The 24,740-nt window shown below is 36.4% G+C and overlaps 1 non-coding gene and 1 pseudogene across 1 annotated transcript; one reads left to right on the forward strand and one right to left on the reverse strand.

Annotated features, from left to right (window-relative positions):
* Positions 1-12,549: 12,549 nt before the first annotated feature.
* LOC129227539 (carcinine transporter-like) overlaps positions 12,550-24,740 on the reverse strand; it is a 34,953-nt pseudogene continuing 22,762 nt past the window's right edge.
* Positions 22,011-22,083, forward strand: Trnak-cuu (transfer RNA lysine (anticodon CUU)). Its single transcript has one exon. It is a non-coding gene; the product is annotated as a tRNA-Lys (tRNA).

A 24,740-nucleotide genomic window follows, 5' to 3' on the forward strand; every position in this document is an offset into this window, starting at 1 on the left:
TATTGCATTTCTGTACGTAATAAACAAAAAAATATTTTTACTTACCTTTAATGCTTGCAAAAACATGGCCGAACAGCGAGCGGGAGCTCAGAGAGACGACGCGCATGAATATCTCGAAATAGAATCAAAAATAAAATTACCGTTGGAAGCTTAACTTTTTTCTTTATTTTATCCATGTTTTTTCGTTACAGTGTGTTTCGAAACAAAAAGACGCGATTTTAAACCTTTCAATAATTTATTTATTTATTTCTTGCTAAGGAGTATATTTTTACGCGGAATATCTTGATGAAGTGTAAGTGTAAAAAGGTTCGGCGTCGCATAGATGGCATGAAGTCCGTCGCCAAGACGACCCAGAGACCAGGGTAGAGGGCTGGAACCCGGGTTGAGTAAAAGGGTCCTCAAATGGTCAGTGTTATGTCGTCCCAGGGACTGACTAAACTGACGTTATAAGACCAAACTGGAAAAAAAAGGTTTTAATTAGTAATTAAACTTTTTTGAAGTAAAATATACGTTTTTCTTCTATTTTCAACAATTTTATCATCTTTTGACTCATTTTCTGCGCTAAATATTACTAAAAATAAAATTAGAGGCGTCCTGTGGACATCATATTGAAGCGCCCTCCAGACGTCAAACATACGACCATTATGGGACGTCTCGCCAACCAGTTCTGCTGAGTGGGTTGTGAAGACATGGGGGCAGATCACCACTCGCTACTTCTTCATAAAGAGATTCGCTGGCCTTCACAAGATATGGTACTATCAAGAATTTTTGAATTGACGGACGAAGTACGACAGTTTTTGATTTAAAAAAACGAAATGCAGTATGCCAGTTAGTTGCAAGACATATTGGCTGCAAAACTAGCGTAAATAGCTGACATTTTTTAACACCTAAGCAAATTGAATCGGAAAATGCAAGGACAAGTAGGGAATTTGGTTACATGTATGGACAAGCTGAACGGGTTCAAATCAAAAATTCAGCTGTGGAGAGAAGTATAGCGTGGCTCGTTGGACATGTTCGAACGGACCGTCAACATGGTATGTAGAGGAAATGGCTGGAAGAGAAGCTGCCGAATGTGGTTGCAGAACATTTAGTCATATTCAGGACAAGTTTAAGCAATGTTTCAAGAACACTAACATCGAACAGTATGACTGGATTCGCGATCCATTCTCTTCATCTGCAAATGCATCAGTTAAAGACCAATCTTTGAAGGCGAGAGAAGAATTTATGGACCTCAAGAGCGATCGTACTCCTAAACTTAAATTGGAGCGAAGAGCCTCTGGACGAATTTTTGGTTGCTGGTTAAAAATGAGTATCCTACCATCTCTTGTCTTGCTATTTATGTGCTGCTACCATTTTCAACTACATATCTTTGCGAACTCAGCTTCTCAGTCCTCACACTTATTAAAAAAAAACAGCAAGAGATCATCTCTAAAGAGCCTGGATCAAGAACTTCGTGTAGCTCTTTCCAGCATAGAGCCGAACATCAAACATCTTTGCTCCTCAAGGCAGGTTCAAGTGTCTCAGTGTCAAACGGAAGTTAGGTGCTTGGTTTTAATTTCTTGCTTGCTTCTTTCTTGAAACATTTTTTGATAAATCGTTTAACTGCAGTGTGCACTTCAATGACATGTTTGACAGAAATGCTTCGAAACATATCAAGTATAATTTTCTGTAAAGTCTGATATAGGTAGTTTTGTTGTTCATTATCAACCTCAATACATTCGAAATATTTCTACTTTCTAAATAGATTTAACTACACTACGATTGTTATAATTGTTTTATTCATATGAAAATATGCCCTCCCCCCTCTCCCCGTCTTTTTACCACTGAATGATAAAAAAACTTCTCTGTGCGAAAAAGTTCAGTGTGCCCCGTTGATCTAGATATTTCTTAAATGTGTCGCAAAGTAAAAAAGGTTGAGAAGCACGGCTGTAAGGGACATTTTAAATGGCTCTAGCATAACTGATCTGAAAACGAAATTTTCTCAACTATGAAAAGTGAAAAAAATGTCTGATTGCCTGTAGAGCTCAATCTAAAAACATGTATAACATTCAAACTAGTGCTTCTTTCCAGGGCAGGGGATTTCAAATTGACATGAGACTAAAACTTTTTCATCAATTTCGATAGAAAGGGACAGAAGTCGTATTATGGGGGGGTAACATTGTCAAACTGTGCGAGCTACCAAACGACACAACCTTGAGGGTCACGGATCTGGACGAAATTCTGGATTTAGGTCAACACCCACAAGATATGAGCCCAGGTTTAAAACGGTTTGACTGCATAAACCTTAGTTCGGCCGTAATGAGGGTCCAAAGTTTCTAGTTTGGCTCAGAAAAGCAATGGTTTTTCCTTTAAAATTAACCCTTTTTTAAAACTCTTTTCTTGATATTGCATTGCAGTATCGCCGAACTGAATGCGTTCATAATAAATTTCACCGCCCCTAAGTTGTACTAATAAGAGACGTGACAGACGTAAGGAGAGGTATTGTGCCAAAGTTTCAAATTCCAAAGAAAACGCTATTGCAGTTCCGGACCTAAACAAGCTATATTTAGACCGTTCTTGGTGTCGAACTGGAGCCTTGCACTCAACTAAGTTACCTGAGCTCATATCTTGCACGAATTGAATTTAAATCCAGAAGTTTATCCAGATTCGTGGCTTTCAAGTTTTTGCCGTCTGAATCACGCTGATTTACAGGACTTCAGAATGGGGTTGTTTCCTTCAGTCGAAAGCACTATAACTTTTAGTCACTGAAATTGATAGAATGCGTTAAAAAAAAAAAAAACATTCCTACATTGCACCTACTAATATTAAATATAAATATATATATATATATATATATATATATATATATATATATATATATATATATATATATATATATATATATATATATATATATATATATATATATATATATATATATATATATATATACTATATATTAATTTGAATTTTTGGCATCTTGAATTCAAATTATGTTTTTCGCAATCACGAGCGGTGTGTGTGTATGTATGCGCGTGTGTGTTTGTGTAGGCGCATGTGTGTTTGTTTGTAGGTGCTGTGTGTGTGGGTGCGTGTGTGTGTGAGTGTATGTATGCATGTATGTGTGTTGAGTGTTGTGTATGCAGTGCAGTGCGTGTAGGCGTTCGTGTTTGTGTGTGTGTATGTAGGCATGTGTGTTTGTGTCTGTGTACTGGCATGAGTGTGTGTATGTGTGTGTGTAGGAGGTGCGTGTAGGTGTGTGTGTGTGTAGGTGTGTGTATGGTATACGTGTAGGTGTGTGTGTGTAGGTGTGTGTATGTATACGTGTGTGTGTAGGATATGGACGCAACCTGGACACGGTTTTTCGCAAGAGGAGCAGCACCGTGAGGCGGCCTGTCGACGGTGATGCTGCAGAGGGTGCTGGCGGGAAATTAAAATTAGATTAACGCCAAAAAGAGTCAAATGAGAACAATAAGCAATGTGATTGCTCAAAAAAAAAAAAAAAAAAAAAAACATGGACCCAGAAAAGTTTCATTTTTCCAACAGTTATTTTTTATTTATTTTTAAAATGTCCGATTTTTCAAACAAGGCATGGTCCTAAACGTCACAAATGATGCAATTTTGGCGCATCTTTCTACCACGTTTCCACGTTATGATAATCAAGAAGCGAATTAAATATTGAGTTCTACGCCTGCTATCAACCATATCGTTGCCAATACACGTGAGTAAAGATGCGAATTAAATATTGTGCTCTCTGAATGGCAACACTGAATGGTATTTCATCATTTGTGATGTTATCGGCTAATACGTAAACAATGAAAGCGCACCGATTTAAGTAATTTTTTTTAAATGTTAAACTTTAAACAAATTATTTAAAAAATGGTCAGATCCCATGTTTTTAATCATGCTCTTTCAGAAAAAAATACTTTTAAAATTTTGGAAGCGACCCCATTGCAATGGCGTTTTTACTGGAATTTGAAACTTTGGAGCAATGTCTACTCTCCCAAGACTTTTGGCGTCTCTTGTCACTACAACGAAGGAGGGGGGGGGGGATTTGTTCTAGGTGGTGAATGCATTTAATTGGCTCATACTGCAATGCGAATGCAAGAAAAACTAAAAAAAAGTTTAATTTCAAACGGAAAAAAACCATTGCTTTTCTGAACTCAAATAACTTTTGACCTCCGCTGCAGTCGAACTTAAGCCTATGCAGTCAAACCGCTTTAACCTGGGTTCATATCAAGTGTGAATTGACCTAAATCTAGAATTTATCCAGATCTGTGACTCTCAAGGTCGTGCTATTTGGTAATATAAGTCAAAACAAACTGTTTTTCATTTATTTCATTGTACAGTGAAGAATCGAACTGTACATTGAAGCAACAACTGCAATCTGAGTGAATGTTGTCTGCAAGCTACAAGTTAAAACTAATGAAAACTTTTGGGGAAAGCAGTTCTAAAAATGCTTGAACATACTGCCAAGTTTACACTGTATAATTATCACTGCAACTCAAAATGGTGTAAATTTCCCCTCAGTCATATTACACTAACACCTCTGATATAGCATTTTTGAGCAATCACATTGCTAAATTGTTCTCATTTAACTGTTTTGGTGTTCCTATAATTTTATTTTCCTCCCGCTTCCCTCTGCAGCATCACCGTGGACCGGCCCCTCCCGATGCTGCTCCTCTAGCGAGCAAAGTCTCCAGGTTGTCTATATCTTTACACACACATTCACACACTTACACACATACATACACACCTACCCACACACACACACACCTACACATACATACCACACCTACCCACACACACACATACATACACACCTACCCACAAACACACTCCTACACACACATACAGACACACATACAAACATACACAAACATAGCCACACACTCATGCCTGCAGACAGACACAAACACACACGCCTACATACACACACATACTTGTGATTGCGAAAAACATAATTTGAATTCCAGGCGCCAAAATTCAAATTAATTTTTAATTTTAATTTTTTTTTTTTTCATATTACTAACCACCCAACTCAGCGGTTCAAAGCTCTGCGTTATTAGTACATTGCATTATGTTACTGTTTTACATATCAGCTTTAACAAGAAGTTCTGTCTAGAACTAGACGAGCCTACTTTCCCGTATACCCATACTACTTTCTAGTACCTGATCAATATTCTCAAAAATAACTAAAATTGCAAATTTTTTCAAACATACTTTTAAAATACTTTAAGCTGATTTCTAGGAATAAAATATTCCTCACTCATCAAAAAAAAGAAAAGAAAAAAAAAACCGAACAAATAAAAATAGCAGCAACTTTTAAACAAAGCAGCTAATACACTTTTTTTAGATTAAAAAAAATCTTTAATAGCTTTCAAAATGAAAAATTAATAAGTAAAATTAATAAGCTCATTAAAATAAATACATCATATCAAAAAAAATCGTTTCTTTTTTGCCCTGTTGCCAAAAAACATTTTTTAAAATGAATTAATGCAATTACTAAAACAAAAAAAAAAAAAAAAAATGTCAACTTAAAGAAATAATTTTCTTTGTCAAAAAAAAAAAAAAAATCGTCTGCGCATATCTTATGTAGAAACATAAATGACTTCGAATTTATTCGCCAGTAAACTGAATACCTAAATTTAAACTTTAGCGTGAAAATAAAAACAAGTCATATCAACAATAAGTATTTCACAGTTAAAACCATAGCTGCGGTGTCGGAGTCGGAGTCAATCTCATTTTGAGATAAAAGAGTCGGAGTCGAATATCCAAGAATCAGAGTTAGTCATTTGTCCATAAATTTTTGCCAAAGCTACGAAGTCAGAGTTGAAGTCGGGGAGTCGGAGTCCAATTAATTGTCGGGCACAGGAATCGGAAGTCGGAGTCAGGTGCCTCTAAATTCTCGGAGTCGGAGTCTGGAATTTTGGCGTCAAGAGCTATTTCTAACAAAATTTGTTTGAAGTAAATCCGCCTTCAAGTACGGAATCTACATTGACTTTCAGTTTCCCCGTAGGCGCCAATGTTAAGGGATTTGAACAGTTCAAAATTGAATGGAAAATTGTTCAAATCAAAAAGATATTTCATATACAAGTTTTTCATCAAAAGTTTGTTTGAAGCAAATTCGCCTCACAGTTCGGAATTGCCTTGAATTTCCCCGTAGGCGCTAATGTTAAGTTTTTTTTGAACTGTTCAAAATTGAACAAAAAATAGTTCAAATCAAAAAAGTGAAATATGGGTATGAGGTGTCCTCGCCGAGATCTTTCGAACAAAAAAAAGTTTGTTCGAATCGGATTATTCATTCAAAAGTTATTAGGGGGGGACAGACAGACAGACCGACAGACAGACAGACCGACAGACATTTTTCCCCATCTCAATACCCTACTTTCCAATTTTTAATTTTTTCGATATTTATTTAATTATTTTATTTATTTTTGAGTTTTTTTTTGTTTTTTCGGGATATTTTTAAGATGCATTAAGCCTTCTTTCATGCTTTTTTTTTATTTTTCTGACTTTTACTGGGAAAGTAGGCTAAAAAAGGAAGAAATAAGTAAAAGATATGTAAGCTAATGGATGACCCGGTTGAGTTAGCTCTGTAAAAACTGATATCTCTCCGGAAAAGTTATTTGTAACTACCCAACCTACTCGGCCTAGTTCCGTTAACGGCCTAAAACGCCGTTATAATATAGTATAGAAGAGATATAATATAGAAGTGCTGAAAAAATAAATGTAAACCTGTACTAACTTTATTTCTTATGAAATGTAAACATATATTCTCTATTGCCAAGTTTATTATCTGTACTGATCACTGTTTCATTAGAAATAGCTCATCCAAATTACAGATTTTGCACAATATCACGCCCGTCACAATTTCGTCTTACCCGTCACATCACGAAAAAAAAAATCCTGTTTGGTAAAAAAATTTAAATTCATCATAAATATCATGCATTAAGTTTCATTTGAATGTCTTTTAATACGAAATCTTTAAAAAAAAATTGAAAACTCCTACAGTTTTTATTTTTCAGCACAATTATTCAAGCAAATGCATAGTTGAACATGATTAAAATACTTTGTTAGTGTTTGTTAACTGATTTAGTGCTGAAAATGTTGGTTTAACTAATAAAATCTTGTCTAAGTGTCACATCCGTCACAATGGAATTGCCCACAACTAAAATGGTCTGCAGTGTGACATCTGTAAAATGAAAAAATAGATAAAAGTGTGATTTTATTCACAAATTCAATGGGCTTATCTTACTGTAAGTAAAATTTATTTTTTGAGGGAAAGGTTATCGCATAGAGTCAGGTTCAGAGCTTGATAGTGTAAATATTGTAAGTTTTAAGCAGAGACCAACAGCAAAAGGTTTAAAACTTTTATTTATAAGTCGTGTTCAAAAAAGATGAGTTATTCATTTTGATAAAATATTCATATTAGCTACAAATATCTTCAGAAATACTTTGTACAACATAACCGACTAATTGGTCAGATTAAGAAAAAATAACAAAAAATAATAGCATTCTATAAGGCACAATAAAATTTATTCACTTTCAAGACTCTTCATTTCGTTTTCTATAATCTTACAATTTAAGAGACAGAGAACATTCAGAGCGATTTTTGTACTGCTCGAACTTCTTCCCCTGCAAGTTTCGACCAGTCACGTGGACGAAATCGTATCCGATTCACCAATCGGCCGCCAAGCTCATCACTTGACCCAGTCGAAAATAATCGAGAATCAGACTCTTTGTACCAACAGACTTTTCACAGATAAATAGTCATCCTAAAAATATTAATGTAAGTTGTTTTTTCATGAATAGCAATGAAGTACATTTGCTATGCTGTCTATGTCTAAAGAATTTGTGGTTAAAAAATTATGACCAAGATTGCACTGGGCAACGTAATTTTTTCACAGCTTATTACGGAATATATTCGAGTACTTACTCGGTTTTATTAAAAAAATCTTTAATAATCAAATAGAAAACATTTCATTAGAAAAATGTTTTATTATCCACTTTGCAGCATGAGAAAAATCAAATTTTCCACTTTTTTTTTTTTTGAAGGTACAAATTTATTGCCAAAAGTTTATAAAAAAATGTTTTAGTGCAGTTTATTTTAAATAAATTGTTCTTTCGTTATGTGCTGAAATTTTCATAACATATTTTTAATTTGTTCATTTTAAAAAAGGTAAGTTAACTATTTTACTTTGCCCCACATTCTCCGACGTAATTTTGTTGAGAATACGCAAATTCTTTGAAAAGCTACGTCATCATCACTCCACTTATTGGCTTCATCTTTGCAATGACTGAATTTATTTTCTACAATATATTTCATAATAAAAAAAAATTAAAGAATTAATCACACAATACAGTATAAAATACATTTCTACTAAACTATTTTTAGTTGTTCTTACAATGCATCTGATATCTAAAAGAAGCAAGATTTCAAGCTGCTTTTACATCAACTATGCAAATCACGTTACAGTTTCCATTTGTTTCAAATTGAGTTCTTAACAATTTAGATTAATAATCTAAAAGGCCATTCGCATGATGCGTTCACATGAATTCATCGTATTTGATGTAGAAATCAGTGACGTGGGGCATTCATTACCCAGGTAGCACAAACATTTAAAAGCTTTATAAAAGTTTTAAAATATTTGTCACAATCAGTGACTTAGCAATTATTCTGTTTTGAAGGGGGCCAGGTTCTTGCCACTAAGACAGTATTACATGTTTTTTCATTAAATTGCTAGTTAAATGGACTATTATGTTAATTATCGATAACTGCTAATTATTAATTAATAATTAGTTATTAAAAATGCCAACAAACTCCTACTTGTGATTCTGAGTATTTTTAAAAGTGGTAAATAACCTCAAAATTCATGCATGAGTAATATAATTAAAACATTTCCTTAATTAGAAGACAGAAAAATTAAGTGCATTTACCTGCAATAGCGTTAATTATTCACTTAAATTCACGCAGAAAAAGTTTTTGAATATTAAAAAAATTGAAATGTCTCTCTCTTTTTTATTCTTCTGAATCAGAGAACCTTTGAAAGACATTACGTGAGAAGGGGGGGGGGGGGGGGTTGGAATATATCACGAAACAAATTTGGAAATTTAAATCTTGAAGGGGCAAATCCCGGCTAAATTTGTTCTTAACGTTTGGGAAAGCTTGAGGTTTGGGACCTTGCCCTGGTATTTTTTTGAAATTAAAGACTTAAAACGCGCTTTAGGCTCACTTCGATGACGTTAGGAAAAGAGTTAAGACTCGAAGGATGCCCCCAGAAACTCTTTGTCATTGAAGTTTCAAAAACTTTAAGGTATATATAATAAGGTTTCAACTTTAGGGTGTATCTAGAAACGTTAGGGGATGAAGAAATTGTTCGAAATTGAAAGCCTGAAATGCACTTTTGGGCTATGTTTCGTGACTTTATTGGAAAAGTGAGAGTTCCGTGGGTCTCCTCGGAATTTTTTCAACATTGAAACTAAAAATGCAATTTCAAGCCATCTTTGGTGGTGTTTAGGAAAAGGATACGATATATGGGAGCTCTTCCTGCTGAAAACATTGTAAAGCTATGTTTGGCTACGTAAAATACGCAACGGAAGGGTAAGGAGCGGATTGTTCCTGCAAAAAATGATTTAAAATTCCCGAAAACCCCGATCTTTGATGACATAAGGGAGGAGCTTGGGAATCAGGGGCTCAGCCCCGAAATTTTTCCGAAAAAAGGTTTAAAAACTCAACTTTAGGCTCTCTTTGGTCTACAAGGAGGGTATGACTCTTTTGAATCCGCGATTGGACGCCAAACTTGAAATGACCAAGCTTTTCGGGAAGGGGGGGGGGGGGGGACTCCTGGGCCCTTTTCCCTGGCTACGCCACTGGTCACAACGTTGACAAACTCATTCAAACGATTATGAAACGAAGTCTGCAGCCTGGGTTAATTACTGATAAAGAGTAAATGAATGTTAATAATGCTACATCTAATGCAAATATCTATCACTTGAAAAGGAATATTAATAATGAAAAATAAAAGACGTGCAGACAGAGTACTTGATGCAGATTAGAGGAAAACAGCGATTGCTACTCTGGGGGGGGGGGGGGGGGGTGCGTTTAGAGTCAATTTGGTCCATAAGTGGTGGTACAAGTGAGTACTGCTTCTCTTAAAAACACGTGCAATTCAAAATAGTACCATCAGGTGTGGGGTCGAAGAACGAAGATTATCCTGATATGTAATGTAATTTTTGGTATGCATAAGAACTGTTTTTTATCAGTTTGATAGTATCTATTGGGACCTTGTGGAATCGAGAACATTATTGACGATATGATAACTTTGGACCGGTTGCTGTAATATTTATAAAAGCACCAATGGAAAACAATGGAATTGTAAGTCCGATCTCAAAAACGGAACGAGATAGGGGAACAAAAAGGTTATTTACAAAGTTTTGGAAAATTATAAATTTTGTGCGAAAATTCACATTGTGGATATTTGCAAAGAATAAAACAGTTGAAGCACGCATTTGTTCTTTCGTGACTGAGACGTCACGAAACTTAAACGGAAGAAGAAAGGACTATGTTTTGGGCAAAACACAAAACTGCTATGTCAAATAGTATGTTGGTTATAACTGGTTTCTTTTTTACTTTCTTCTATATCTAATATATAGAAGAAAGTATTGGATTCGTGCAAATTTTCGAATTTCGAATTTTGACGGATTCGAACGTTTTGAGGTGTTCTGAGTCCATTTCGACTATTTTTGGAAAATGTCTGTCTGTCTGTGTGTATGTATGTATGTGTGTGTGTATGTATGTATGTGTGTGTGTGTGTCACGTCTGTGTGTGACCAGTTTTTTGTGGCCGCTCTACAGCAAAAACTACCGCACGAAATCGAACAAAATTTGGTACACATATGTGCCCCTATGTGAACTTGTGCCCATTGGGTTTTGGCGCGAATTCCTCCAAGGGGGGTGGAGCAATGGGACGTTTTTTGAGTTACGCGTGCTTGCTATTCCTCAGGAAGTAACTGGCGGAATCAAACAAAATTTGGACCATATGTTGCCATTAACAGGAACAGGTGCTGATTCAATTTTGGTGGCAATAACTCAAACGGGGGTTGAGCTATAGAACGTTTTTTGTCGTCAATTGTGACTGCTGTATCTCAAGAAATAATGAACGGAATGAAAGAAAAATTTATCGGCAAGTAGACCTTAGTGGGTATAAGAGCTGATTTTATTTTGGTGTCAAAAGCTGAAAAGGGGGGTGGCGCAATCGAATGTTCTTTTTTTTCATTGTGAGTGCCATTTCTCAAGAAGTAATGCTACGTTCTGGATGAAATTTGGAATAAATGTGAATCTATTTGTAAATAGGCGTTGTTTCAATTTTGGCGCCAATCGCTCCATGGGGGTCTGATTTTTTTTTGTGTTAATAAAAATCTTATACATATAAAATCTGAGTATCTATCTATCTATCTATCTATCTATCTATGTCCAAGCTTCTTCTCCCGAACGACAGTGAACTGACCATCGAACCAGGTATCGATGGATTCGTAATCCTCCCGTCTTCATGTTTGGCTATTTAACATAATTCTCCGATAATAATTAGCGGAGATATCAATTAAAAACTTTTAATTATGACTCTTAGATTTCAAAATCAAATCACTATTTTTCGAAGGCTTTCCTCCATTCAAATTATTATTCAGTGCTTCATCTCAACTTTCCGGATGAACGCTTTTATTAAAATTTACAGCGTGAAGAAAATCATTGAGATGAAAGATCTGTTGCCATTTCTTTTTCTCGAATATGAACAGGTAAAATTCTTGTTTTTGTTTTAAGGCTTTTCCTGTAATCAGGGTGTTTAAGTTGTTTACTTTTCGATTATTTTGCCGTAATCTGCAGCAAAATTTTGCTGTTTTTTTTTTTTTTTTTGTTCAAGCCTGATTGTTAAATACGCGTCACATGACATAACTTTCATTTTCGAGGAGGACCGTGCACGTCGTAAAGTAAATGAGTGATTTACAAGTTATTTGAGTTCTTTGAGGGTTTGTACCTGGAAAACGGATTGATGTAATTCTTGTACAACCATGTGGATAGAATCCATCCAAATATTTATCTGAGTGGTATGTCGCATTAATAAACACCCGGGCAACGCCGGGTAGTAGACTATTTTATGTAAAACGCGGATTGTTATTGTGCATAAATATTTCCGATATAGTCTATCAGATGTAATTCAGTTTAACGTGAGTAAAGATTATAGTTGATAATGCATATATTTTCCCCTTTTGTGCTGACTGAAAATGTACTCATAACTTGTATCATTGATAACGATTATTAACGTTGATGAGGTGTTTTGGCAAAAATATGTTTTACTGGTGTTTTGCAAACCTTGCTTTACGCGCATTTATTTATTCCTTAACGCGTTAGAAACTAGTGTCAGTGTACTACAAAAGCATCAACTGGACTGCTCTTACATTTTTTAGGTAGCCCGTGCAACGCCGGGCACGCAGCTAGTAGTTTTATAAATGCAACAATAAGAAAGATAAATTACAATACTCTCGTCTGCTTATTTCACGTGATTTTAATTTTCGGGAGATAATCGGAAATGTTATCGCAATGATTTAAAATTAATAACTGTTGCCATTTTATGTTTGTTAACAAATAAAACATCTAATTAGTTCAAGCAAGGCTTTTAAAATAACTTTCAAATCGTTCTTTGCTTTGCTTTTGCGGGAATTCAGGAATTCGGACGGTCGTCAAGTTTTTTTTTTTTTTTTTGCTGGGAATATTGCATTCTTTTCAAGCATAGGAATTGATCAGAATTCACAAGAAAGATATAGAAGAAAGTTTCGTGATGGCCACAACATACTAGTTTCTTTTTCAATTTACTTTATCTCAGATAGTTTTCTCACTTCGTAGTACAACCCACCTTCGACAAGTTGAGCTGTGGCTTTGAGCAAGTTCATTTCTTTCAAGAGAAAGCAATCACTAAGAAAAGGAATAGTTAGGCGCAGAGTTGGACTACTATTGCAACCTTTTATTGGGGAAAAAATCTTGTACCGCTTGCAACTTCTTACCTTAGTTATATTGTTCGCCAAACGGGCAATAATACTGCAAACTAAATCCGCAAGTTCTTCAGCCGTTTTTCCTCACCCCTATTTCAACAAATGGAATCGTTTAATCGGTCGGGCAGCGGAGCTCAACTTGCAACAGGTGGACAGTATAGGAAATTGCTAAAAACCAAACACGAGTTTTAACCTTTCTATTCTTTGCATTGTTCGCAAGGTGTCTTTTCGTGCTAAAGCGATGATGCTCTACAGTTTAGTAATTCATTTTCCCTCCTATATCGATCCATTTTCAAGATAGGAGTGTTAACTTCGAAGTTTTCCACTAAGTGACGCCGTAGGTAGTTTTTTCAGCAGAAAATGGTTACTTTATTATAACACAGATACCGCTTGTTTGAATATAGCAGCAACCGTTCCAAAGTTCAAGAAGAGGCAAAGGGATTTAGTGGGCATACTGTATATGGTGTAAAAAAATACTTCATGCAAAATAGTATTATCTGACGCATAGTTGATACTTTAAGTTTAATGCAAGTGATACTTTATACACAACAGTATGTATATATATATATGCATATATATATATGTGTGTGTGTGTTACCCTGTACATGTTTTAAGTTAAGTAATATTAACGTATTGCTTGTTGCAGAATTAATGAAAATACTAGCTTTGGTGTTGTCAAGCAGCACTTGATGCAATATGTTCCGTTATGGCGAATACATGATATCCACAAATAACCAACTGAGGTAGAACAAATAATTATGTAAGTACTTGTTGAAGCAGAGTAGGCAATGCGCCTAAGTACTACTCTTGGATCCAGAAACTGGGGAGAGTCACAGCCCGTATCAATCAATCAATCAGAGTACCTTTTTTCAAAAAAATCACAGAACTCTTTTAAAGTTATCTGAAGAATTTAGAAAGAAGTTCAGATATCTTTTTTAACTTTTCAGAAAATACAAAAAAAGTTGTTTCGCTATAACTGCTCTGTTTAATTCTCCGAATGATACTTCTTGAAACGTGTACACTCACAAACGTTGCTGAATGGATTGAACGGGAAGTATTGACATGAAGGTCAAGAAGGACATGGGCATCAACATTCTAAATTGAGGTCTTTGATTTGAGCAACATGAACACCAACATTATAAATTGAGATCCTTCATTTCAGTGACATCGAAATCAACTCTCTGAATTGAAATCCTTGATTTCAGGACTGCACAAGCTTTGGGAAACATTCTAAGAAGATCAATACAATGTACTTAACCATTCGATCCCAAATATGTTCCACGCGACATTGTAAAACAAGGATGCAAAACGAACCTGCTTAATGCACATTTTCATGATCAGTCAAAATGAACTTTTGATTCAAAATATATCAATGAAAACCTATGAAATCATGTATAAATGTTGAGATACGTAAAATACGAATAATACAAATTTCATTGAACACTTCTCTGAAAATATGGAGTAACGGCACCAGTCACAGACATGCTTAAGACATCGCTCTCAGGTTACCTTAATTTTCTGAGACTTTTAGTGTTTTTAGAATTTTTAAACTATTTTTCTCTCATTCAACTACACCTCATCTAAAGTTTGGCTTCTTCTGGATCCTCAGAATTAGTTAATTCCATTTTTATTTGCTCAATTTCGAAAAAAGGTCCAACCCCCAGTAACAGACACCGAAAAATCTGATAATACCCAGTAACAGATAGGGTGTGGAAAGGATGAGTAATGGGCAGAATACCCCTTTTCTCTTCAAAATGTGCAAGTGTTCTTTATTTTTAGAACTAAAGTCTTATTAAATTCAAATGAACATGAAACTCCAGCTGACCTCGTAGTGGCTGTTCATATAACCTTCCACCACTGTCTTGTAAATACCAACTGGCTCATAAAATTCACTCTGATAAACACCAGATGCTTGCACCGTATTCATGGATCGCAGCAACATCGGTTTCACCCGCCTAAAATTCTTATTTTTAAATCCAAACTTATGGTTGTCTGTTACTGGATCCTTGTCTGTTACTGATGCCGTTACCCTATTCTATCTCTAATAAAATGGCCTTAGAACAGACCAACGAAATAATTGACCGCCTCAGTAGGCATCGAGTTTTAGATTTCTGTCCTGGATCAGAAAATCACGCAAGATGTTCAATGAGCATTAATAATTCAGAGTCAGCTCAGAAAATCTGCTATGAAGTTTGACTTAAGTGTTTATGGCCAGTGTATTTCTGCTCGACACGAGGTTACTCATCTTGCCTTGATGACACCCTCAGCTGTCATGGATATTCCTACAATGGAGGACATGGAATCCCTCTTCATGTAGCATGGGAGAGTTTTCTTCGACATGGGGTCTTCAATGGTACGCATTAAGTCTTGTGGGGACAAAGTTGCCGGTTGCCAGTTACTTGGTGGTTGTCCATCGCCACTTTCTTCGTCCGGATCCTCACACCCCCTAAAAGTCAAAGAAAAAAGACCCACTTAATAAAATAGTATATACTGGAGTACTATTAATTTTCAGCATTTGATACATTTCTGCCTCAGCTTGAAATTTTGAACGTCGATTATGAAATTCAGATCGACTTTTCTACGTCATAATTTGTCAACGATTTCATTTTCTGTTGCAAAAATACTATTAGATTTTTATAACATTATAAGAAATATAGTCCTAAAAATATTTGCCGGGTCAAAAATCGCCTGGTTCATTGCTACTGTTATTAAGCCTGTGCATGTAGGCCCATAGCATTACCGGTAATTTAATTTCTGAGAAATTCCTCACTTTCACTTTAGTTTTAATCAGTTGAATTAATGGCATCACAAACGCGATCTGACGCTTCCTTTTTTCTAAGTAATTTTACTTTTTTCTGGCTCAATCATAAGTCCCAAATGTTTACGCTGAAAAAGCAAACAGATGTTACTAAGGAAACCACTGTGGTTTACTTTCTTTCAGAAGATGAAAGCAATGAGAATCAATTTTGAAAATTCTTCATAGCTTTTTGAACTGTTTAACTGTTATCAGAACAATCCGCAAATCATCGTAAAATTCACAATCGTAAAACGATCCGAATGTTTTTCGGTTAAAGTTTCTACTAGCTGCAACAAGTTTAACAACCTAAGTCAAAGAAAAATAACTAATCCCTTGTCTAGTAAACATGTTTACAAAATTCCATTCTAGTTAGATGTTTAAAGAATATATTTTCCCTGGAGAAATTGAAAACTTTGTTTCTTATTTTCAGAGTAATTGGATGAAATTTTATGGATTTATGAACAATTCTGAGTCAACATTATTAAGTTACTCATTCATGATACTATTGTGGTGAATAGCAGTAGTTTGAAAGCATATTTTTGTTTTTCTTCGAATTTTCATGATAATCTTCCCAGGAAAAACATGTTTTGCGCACACGGCCCTCTATATGTGATAAAAAATGTCGTAAGACGACAGCGAACAAAACAAAAAAAAAAAAAAAAAAAAAAAAACAGATTTGTATTCCTTACTACTATTTTTTACGTCTATGAAATAATCAATGATTTTTAATAACTTTTTTTCACCGCTTCCGGCGAAAAATAATCAAACACTTCACATTTTGACTGTTTTTCAAAGGAAAAAAAAAAAAAGATTTTCGGGTTATTTTCTCACGCAGTGTACTGATGCATAAGCCTTCGAAACTGGATGCCCGTTACTTCAATTGATAAGAACGTCGTTTAAAACAGTGCTTCCCAACCTTTTTTACTTTGCGGCACACTTAAGAAATTTCTAGATCAACGAGGCACACTGAACTTAATTTCGCAATGGTAAAATAGAAATGTTTTTATCATTCACTGGAAAGACGGGGGGGGGGGGACTTTTTTCATATGAATAAAACAATTATAACAAACGTAGTGTATTTAAATTTATTTAGAAAGCAGAAATATTTCGAATGTATTGAGGTTGATAATGAACAACAAAACTATAGCTATTTACAGAAAATTATGCTTCATGTGTTTCAAAGCATTTCTGTCAAACATGTCATAAAAGTGCACACTGCAACTAAACGATTTATCAAATAATGTTTCAAGAAAGAAGCAAGCAAGAAATTAAAACCAAGCTCCTAACTTCCGTTTGGCACTAATTTTTGCAAAGACGTTTGATGTTCGGCTCTATGCTGGAAAGAGCTACACGAAGTTCTTGATCCAAGCTCTTTAGAGATGATCTCTTACTGTTTTTTATAAGTGCGAGGGCTGGGAGGCTGAGTTCGCAAGGATATGTAGTTGGAAATGGTAGCAGCACATCAATAGCAAGACAAAAGATAGTGGGATACTCATTTTTAACCAGCAACCAAAATTCGTCCAGAGGCACTTCGCTCAACTTAAGTTTAAGAGTACGGTCGTTCTTGAGGTCCATAAATTATGCTCGCGCCTCAAAGAAAGGTCTTTAACTGATGCATCCGCAGATGAAGAGAATGGATTACGAATCCAGTTATCGCTTCTCCCCTTGTTGGGTATGTCTTATTGCACATGATCGACAGGGTGAATTGAGAAGTTACAGAACGATACAATTGCTATTCGGTCGTAACTTTAAAATAAAATACGTCAATGCTCTTTCTTTTTATATAACTATGAAAATACTGCGGCACACCGAGTTCCTTGTCGCGGCGCACCAGTGTGCCGCGGCACACCGGTTGCGAAGCCCTGGTTTAAAACACACAAATATCGTGGATTCGAAACTCCAAGGGCTGAAATACGGTGTTTTCAATGACTTTTTCCTTTTTCAGTAAAATTCTGATCTAAACTCATTGCAGGAATCTGAACTACAGTCCTGTTGCTGTAAAAAGGTTTATTTTACATTATTAAATCACAGTATGATTTAAAAAAAAAATACTTCAATAAAACAGAGGCATCGATTTAATTTTTTCCCCTATTTTATCATGCAGTGAAAGGTTACTAAAGTTTTTAAAGATGGAACTGTCCCATTTTTGCACCGAGGTGCTCAACTGATACCCGCCTGCTATCTGAAATAAATACAAATACACAGATTTCAATGGCTACTTACTGCGAACACGAGAAGAACTTTCTGTGTTTTTCAAAGTTTTCTGCATCGGCAACTGTCTGAGGAAGCTTTCGGTTTAACGTCTCTGGCAGAAATGAGGCGCAAACGCAGGATATCATCGTTATGATAGCAAATACCAGGAATGGTATGTATGTGCCGTAACGGGTCTGTGATAAAAGACAGAACATTTGTTAAGTGAAAGGCGGTTTCCTAACTTTAAGTACAGATCATGAACCAACTGTAATCATTTACAAGCATAAAAAATAGCTTGAAACCACTTAATTTGAGGATTTAGAAAAAAAAAAAAAAAATGTGCTTATAGCGAAAATAACTGCATTGTGATATTAGCTCTAAAGCAAAGTAGTATTAAAAAAAGTACTTGAAACAATTGTAAGAATGAAAGTGCTTTGAAATATTCTTCTTTATTTTTGCTACTTTATCAAAAATAAGATTTTTAGTGCTTTTCAAGAAAAGAAATAGTTTTGTAATAAAGCGTTTTTAAATTTGATGATTTTGTCGACATAGTTAAATACGATTAAATTTAAACACATGCTAACTGACAATTGTATTTTTTATAATTAGATTTGAAATAGCTTCGATTTGTAAAATTGAGGATCCGAAATTTTGGGATTTTTTGTACTGTTAGCAAAAATGGGAATCTATTGGCATCCCAGCTAAGTTTATAATAATTAACAGGGACGAATTTAGCAGGTATTAAAACATTTCAAAGACAGTAAAAAAATGTATAAAATATAAAATTTGCCGCAGTAGGTAGCTGCTTGCTCTTGCAAACTACTCACACAAAGTCCGTTCAGCTGCCAATGTATTCAATAGATGCGAACGTATATGAAGAAATGACGTGGAATACCATCATCATGAGCCAAAATTAGTTCTTTTTGCCCTACCTGCTGGTTTCGGTTCCTGAGAGCAGTACCGTTTCTGTCACATTTGTGACAACTGTTTTGTTCTTCTATTAAGTACTTGTGATAGATTATTTAGTGGAAAGTATGAGCTCAAGCAAATCCGTTACGTGATCAGGGCCGCTGAGAGCCAAGGCGGGCTCCTAGACAGTTTCCTCACCTGATCTCCCTCGCCTCCCTCCCTCCTTAATATTTATTTCCCCAATGGGGCTCTGTAAGAGGTCATTAGGCCTTTTCCAGACCTAATGCGCTCCCCGACAGGGTATCAGTTTTTCACGCGATACCATTAAGGCGCTTGAGGCATGACACAAAAGTAGTTTTTGACGTCCAGTTTCCACCAGATGGAGGCACCTGGGCTCTTTTCGATGCAAACTGCACAAGGAATTTAATTTTGCCGAAGGAATTCAAAGCCAAACGAATACGACATGGGCGCTGATGATTTTCTGCATCTCGAAAATCCACCGACTGGCCACCTCAGGTCAGAACCCGAGTCTAAGGCGTAGACTGCGAGTGCCTTACCATCAAGCCACCAGCCGGCCCCTCCAGCCAAGTACCCGTCTTAATACTCGTAACATTTATACTACTACTATTCCGAGTTTGGCCCTCCAAAGGATCGGGCCCCAAGTTTCCGCCTAAGCTGACATGGCCTCTCGCCGGCCCTGTAAGCGATGGAAGTTGGAGATCAATTCCGGGTGTAGTTCCCAAGAAATTCAACACAACGTCTAACATCGAAAGTCTCTGGTGATTTTCGGCTGATGCAGTGTAGTTCTTAAAACTTGTGCACCATTTTATTAAACAGAAATGAACTTATATATAAATTTAACGAAAAGTAAATATCTTTATACGATCAGATGAACCAAAATGCAGTTTTATTTGACCTCAAGTGAGTCCACCTCTACCTGTGTTCCACTCAAAGGACATGGTTGCATCACACTCCAAAGAAAAAAAAAGGAGAGGGGGGGGGGCAATCACTTTTCTTCCACTTTGGTTAGTTACATAATTTAAATTGATCAGTCCAATTTGCTGACTTAGTAGTCAAGTTTTGAGCCTTGTTGCCCGAGTGAAAAAAGATTCCATTTTTCATCAAAAATTTGCGTGAATCTCTGAAGCATTTTATGTTAAGTTAGACTCAGCAGATGTCCATAAACACTTGAAATCCTGTGAAAAATACATTAATAGAAATTTAGAGAAAATGTAATTTGAGATATAGTTTTTGTTGATTGACTTACCAAATAAACAATGTATGGAACCATTAAGGTTGATCCTGTTCCAATGGTGCCGCTCATGCCTAAACCAACACCCCTAAGTGCGGTTGGAAATAACTCCGGTCCTTGCTGGTAAAGAGTCATAAAGGCTGAACTTGTGCCTGCTTTGGCAATTAAAGATGCTATCACTCCCACTGATGGATAAACTGTTTAAAAAAAGAAAATGGCTGAGTATGGAGGTTTACGAAATGATATTAAAATCATTTTCTTTCCAAGAAAGAAGTAATTGTTTGCGTTGTTTGAAAGAACCTCAGCCATTTGAATAATAAAAATGTGTTTCAATTGGCATAAATTACGTCTCAGTTAAATTCAAATTTAGTATTCCCCATGGTCGAAACTCAAGCTTTATTGTATTTATAAAGTAAGAATTCAACTTGTTTTTTACTTAATTGGAGAAACTCAAACCATGAACTAACAAAGTACTGATAAATAAATACTTTTTCTATTTCTACATTTTTGCTTTCCATTATTGTTTCAATTTAATTTTTATGCTGTTGTTTTGGATAACGCTTACGGCAGATCCTGAAAATGACCACCTACTCGTGTGTTCTCCCCCGCCAGGACCTTATCCCGATCAAAACTGACGAATCGCTACCATAACTGAGCCACTCTACACTATTTTTCGAGCTTATTGCACGAATTTATTTCCGAGAGTGTCAAATACAGGGTAGTTCAAAAGGTTGGACACTATTTCAAATGGCTATATTTCCTGCACGTTGCACTTGTATTTTGTTAGGTATATTTGCAAGAGGATACTGTAAGAGTTTAGAATACTAACCACTAGAGTGTTCCAGTACCGTTCTGTGCTGTAGCGTCAGTTGTTATTGAATTACTACCAGTAGCAATTGTAAGCGACATGGCTACTATGAAACACAAGATTTTTTGCATTCATGAATTCAATAGAAGCGAGTTTGCGATTTTTTAAATTATTATTGTTACTTTATCTTTTTGTGAAAGTTCGTGCAGGCCCGAAATTTTGAATTTTTTCAGCAAAGGGACAAAAGGTATAACTCAACGCAAATTTTTACCACAAAACGGCAAAAACCACTTCCAATTTCGTGTAAATACGTTAATTTTACAAAGCAGAGGGGGCAGTTGAGCCCTCCCCGATCCCCTAAATGACGTGCCTGGGTTCGTAAAAAATACCATTTATGTACCACCTCTTCCCATAAATATCGTTACAAATTTTGTGACTAGTAATTATTTTTATGACTAATTTGTTGTAATCTGAGAAAATATTCCACTAACAGTCATCTAAAATTATCGTAGTAACTTAACCTGTAAATAGTTTCTGGTAATGCATATACAACCCCCTCACATTCGAATGAAGAACATGGTCGCCCCATTTCCAAATGATAGGATTCGTGAATGAATAAAAAGAAAATATGAGAAATATTGGTAGAACGTTGTAGGATTTTCTAGATATTTCTTTGCTGGTATAAAACGCCGGGCGTCTTGTGAATGATGGAGTCAGTCAGTTTGCTTTCTAACTGTTTAGTCTCATTTTTCACTGCTTTCTGTAAATGTATTAGGGCTTGCGCTGTGCTTTTCGAATTTGTTCTTTTCACGTATGTTGGATTTAAATGCGTGGTGTACTGAGTAATGTACGGTGTTTAACGATATTCGATTAATTGCTGGATGTTTGCAATTGTTACCTGCTCTATTGTTCATATTTGAAATAAATTCATTGTGTTTTTATCAAGATTGGAATCGTCATTTCGAAGAGAGTTTGAAGTTGCATCGAACTCGTAACAGTTTGGCGCCTAACGTGGGGCTCGAACCAGCCGGGCTAGCTCAGTCGGTAGAGCACGAGACTCTTAATCTCGGGGTCGTGGGTTCGAGCCCCACGTTTGGTGCCAAATTGTTACGAGTTCGATGCAACTTCAAACTTTCTTCGAAATGACGATTCCAATCGCCATTTCGAAGAAAGTTTGAAGTTGCATCGAACTCGTAACAATATGAATTAAAAGGGCTTTAATTTGAGTGACCTACAAAACTGTATCATAGAGGCGGTAAACTCAGCGACGCAATACATTACTCCATTTAGTGTTGGATGAATTGCGTTACGTTGTCCGTGCATCTGAAAGAAGGCATATTGAACATCTGTAAACTTCTATGTATAGGGTGTCCAGCAAAGGACTCCCTGGTTTCTAAATTAAATATCTCGAAAACAAAGGACGATATTGGAATAAAATAAACGGTATGTTTATTGTGAAATCCATAAAAATCATATACAGGAACTTGTAAATTAGTTTTAAAAAGTTCCAACAGGTGGCGCTGCACACTGTAATTGCAATAGAAGTCTCCATAAATAGTGCTGCGAAGAGGTTGGACGATAATTTCTAGCGTATATGTAAGCATATCTGAGAGACTAAACAACTAACCTCTTCGCAGCACTAGTTATAGAGACTCCTATTGCAATTACATTGTGCAGCGCCACCTGTTGGCAGTTTTTAAAACTAATTTCCAAGTTCCTGTATATGATTTTTATGGGTTTCACAGTAAACATACCGTTTATTTTATTCCAATATTCGTCCTTTGTCTCCGAGATATTTAATTTTGAAACCAGGGAGTCCTTTGCTGGACACCCTGTATATGCATAAATACATGCAATTTTCAGAATTATAGTACAATAAATAGAGCAGGAAATATAACAGTTTTAAATTGTGTAAATCTTGTTGAATCACCGTGTACTTGTATCCCTAACAAATCAGTAGTGCTCACGAGGACTGCGCCAGTGAAACTTTTAGAAGGGAAGTGGAGGGAATTTGACAGGGTTTTGGATCTCATTTTGGGGGGTGGGGGGAGGTTCTCGTTCTAAGGGTGCTCTGTTGTATTTGAGGGGGCACCATCGCCCCCTTAGACCATCGAGAGATAGACAAGCCATTCCATTGAGCCGCTATTGTATGCGCTGAAGCAAGAGTAAAGGCGACAACTTTTATGACCAGGGGGAAAAGATCAAATAATTTCGCAGCCGTGTACCACGTGACCGAAAACTTTGGGGTTTCGGCGTTTTCCTCTCTCTATTCTTCGAGAGCGCAACTTTTAGAACCATTTTTAAATCGGCAGAACTCAACAACTTACTGTACAAATTGAAAAGAAAGCACTTATTCCTGAATCAGTAAACTATGCGCTTGAGGGTGACAAGAAAAAAATGTGCCAAAACACTTCAGGCGGAAGGTAAACAATTAAAATCGACGACTATTCAAATCCTTACGAGATTTAGTGCAGTTCTGGCGAAACGTCTTCCGTGGAAGTACGTAGTCACGTGGTCTCCCTTCACTTTCCCCCGCGAAGATTCCTTCGTCAACAACCACACCAACTTGCCGTATTTATGCGTTACTGATCTAAGATCGCCCCCGGTTGGGATGGGCGCCTTTGCAAATGCCAGTATGCCAGTTAAATTGGGCCTGTTGTCGATTACCTACCTGATGAGAAGAGGACGGGCAGGAGGCAGGCGACAGTTGTGACGGCGAACGCGCAGACGGAGCACCAGCGCCTTCCGATGCGCTCCATGAAGAGCCACGTGCACAGGTGGGCCGGGATCTCGACGATGGACACCAGGAAGAAGTTGAGGAACTCGTTGCCGGCCAGGTTCTTCACGTTCATCTGCAGGCCGAAGTACGGGATGGAGTTGCCCAACCTGCAACAGGGAAGTGACGCCCTGATCTGATTGCTGACAAACTGGAATGACTTAGATAGACTCATCAAAATGACTTTGAAACATCAAAATGACGACTTTTTACGTGGCAACAATAACGGGACTTAAAAAGGGAAAAGAGGCATTAGCGCAGTGAGGGGGAGGGGTAACTCCCCTCTTAAACCCTTAGTGTGAGCATTATCGCCAACTCTAATACGGTAGTGCATAAAAGATACCCGGTAGCAGAAACAGCGCGACAGTGCGACGTACGTCGCAATTTCTTGAGAAAGTCTGCAGAATATTTCTCCAAGTGGTGCCACGTGAAAACGTGATAGTGATGATATATCGGGTAGAACCAGTTTTAAAAGAACAGGCCTACTTATCCGACATTTTGGTTCCAAGACAGCTTTGGATCCAACCTTGTTTCTAGTATTTATAAATACGTTATACTATTCGCTGGTTGCTATTTCGTACAAAAATTGATGATAAGTTGAGTAAAATGTCAGTTAAGGTACATCTAGATAGATAACCTCGTTTACGAATTCAACAAAAGTATATCAGGAAATGCTTACTGTAATGGACCTTTTTTTCACACCTTATTTGTTTTTAATTTGTTTGATTTAAATCTTCATTTACAGAATACAATAATCAAACATTAATCAGGCAACCCATCTAAAGCTTCGACACCAGTTTTCTGCAACGAGGCTTTTGTACAAATACTAATTTTGTCCCCCGGCAATTTTGGAACCAAAATGGAGGATGAGTCAGCTCCCCTTATTTAGTGGCCTTAATATCAAGAGATCGCTCTAGGTTTGCAAAAGGCAGTACCTCTAGCGCCATGAGAAAAAGAAAAATATCCAACGATATTTCATA

This window comes from Uloborus diversus, chromosome 8, assembly GCF_026930045.1.
Source record: "Uloborus diversus isolate 005 chromosome 8, Udiv.v.3.1, whole genome shotgun sequence".
NCBI lineage: Eukaryota > Metazoa > Arthropoda > Arachnida > Araneae > Uloboridae > Uloborus > Uloborus diversus.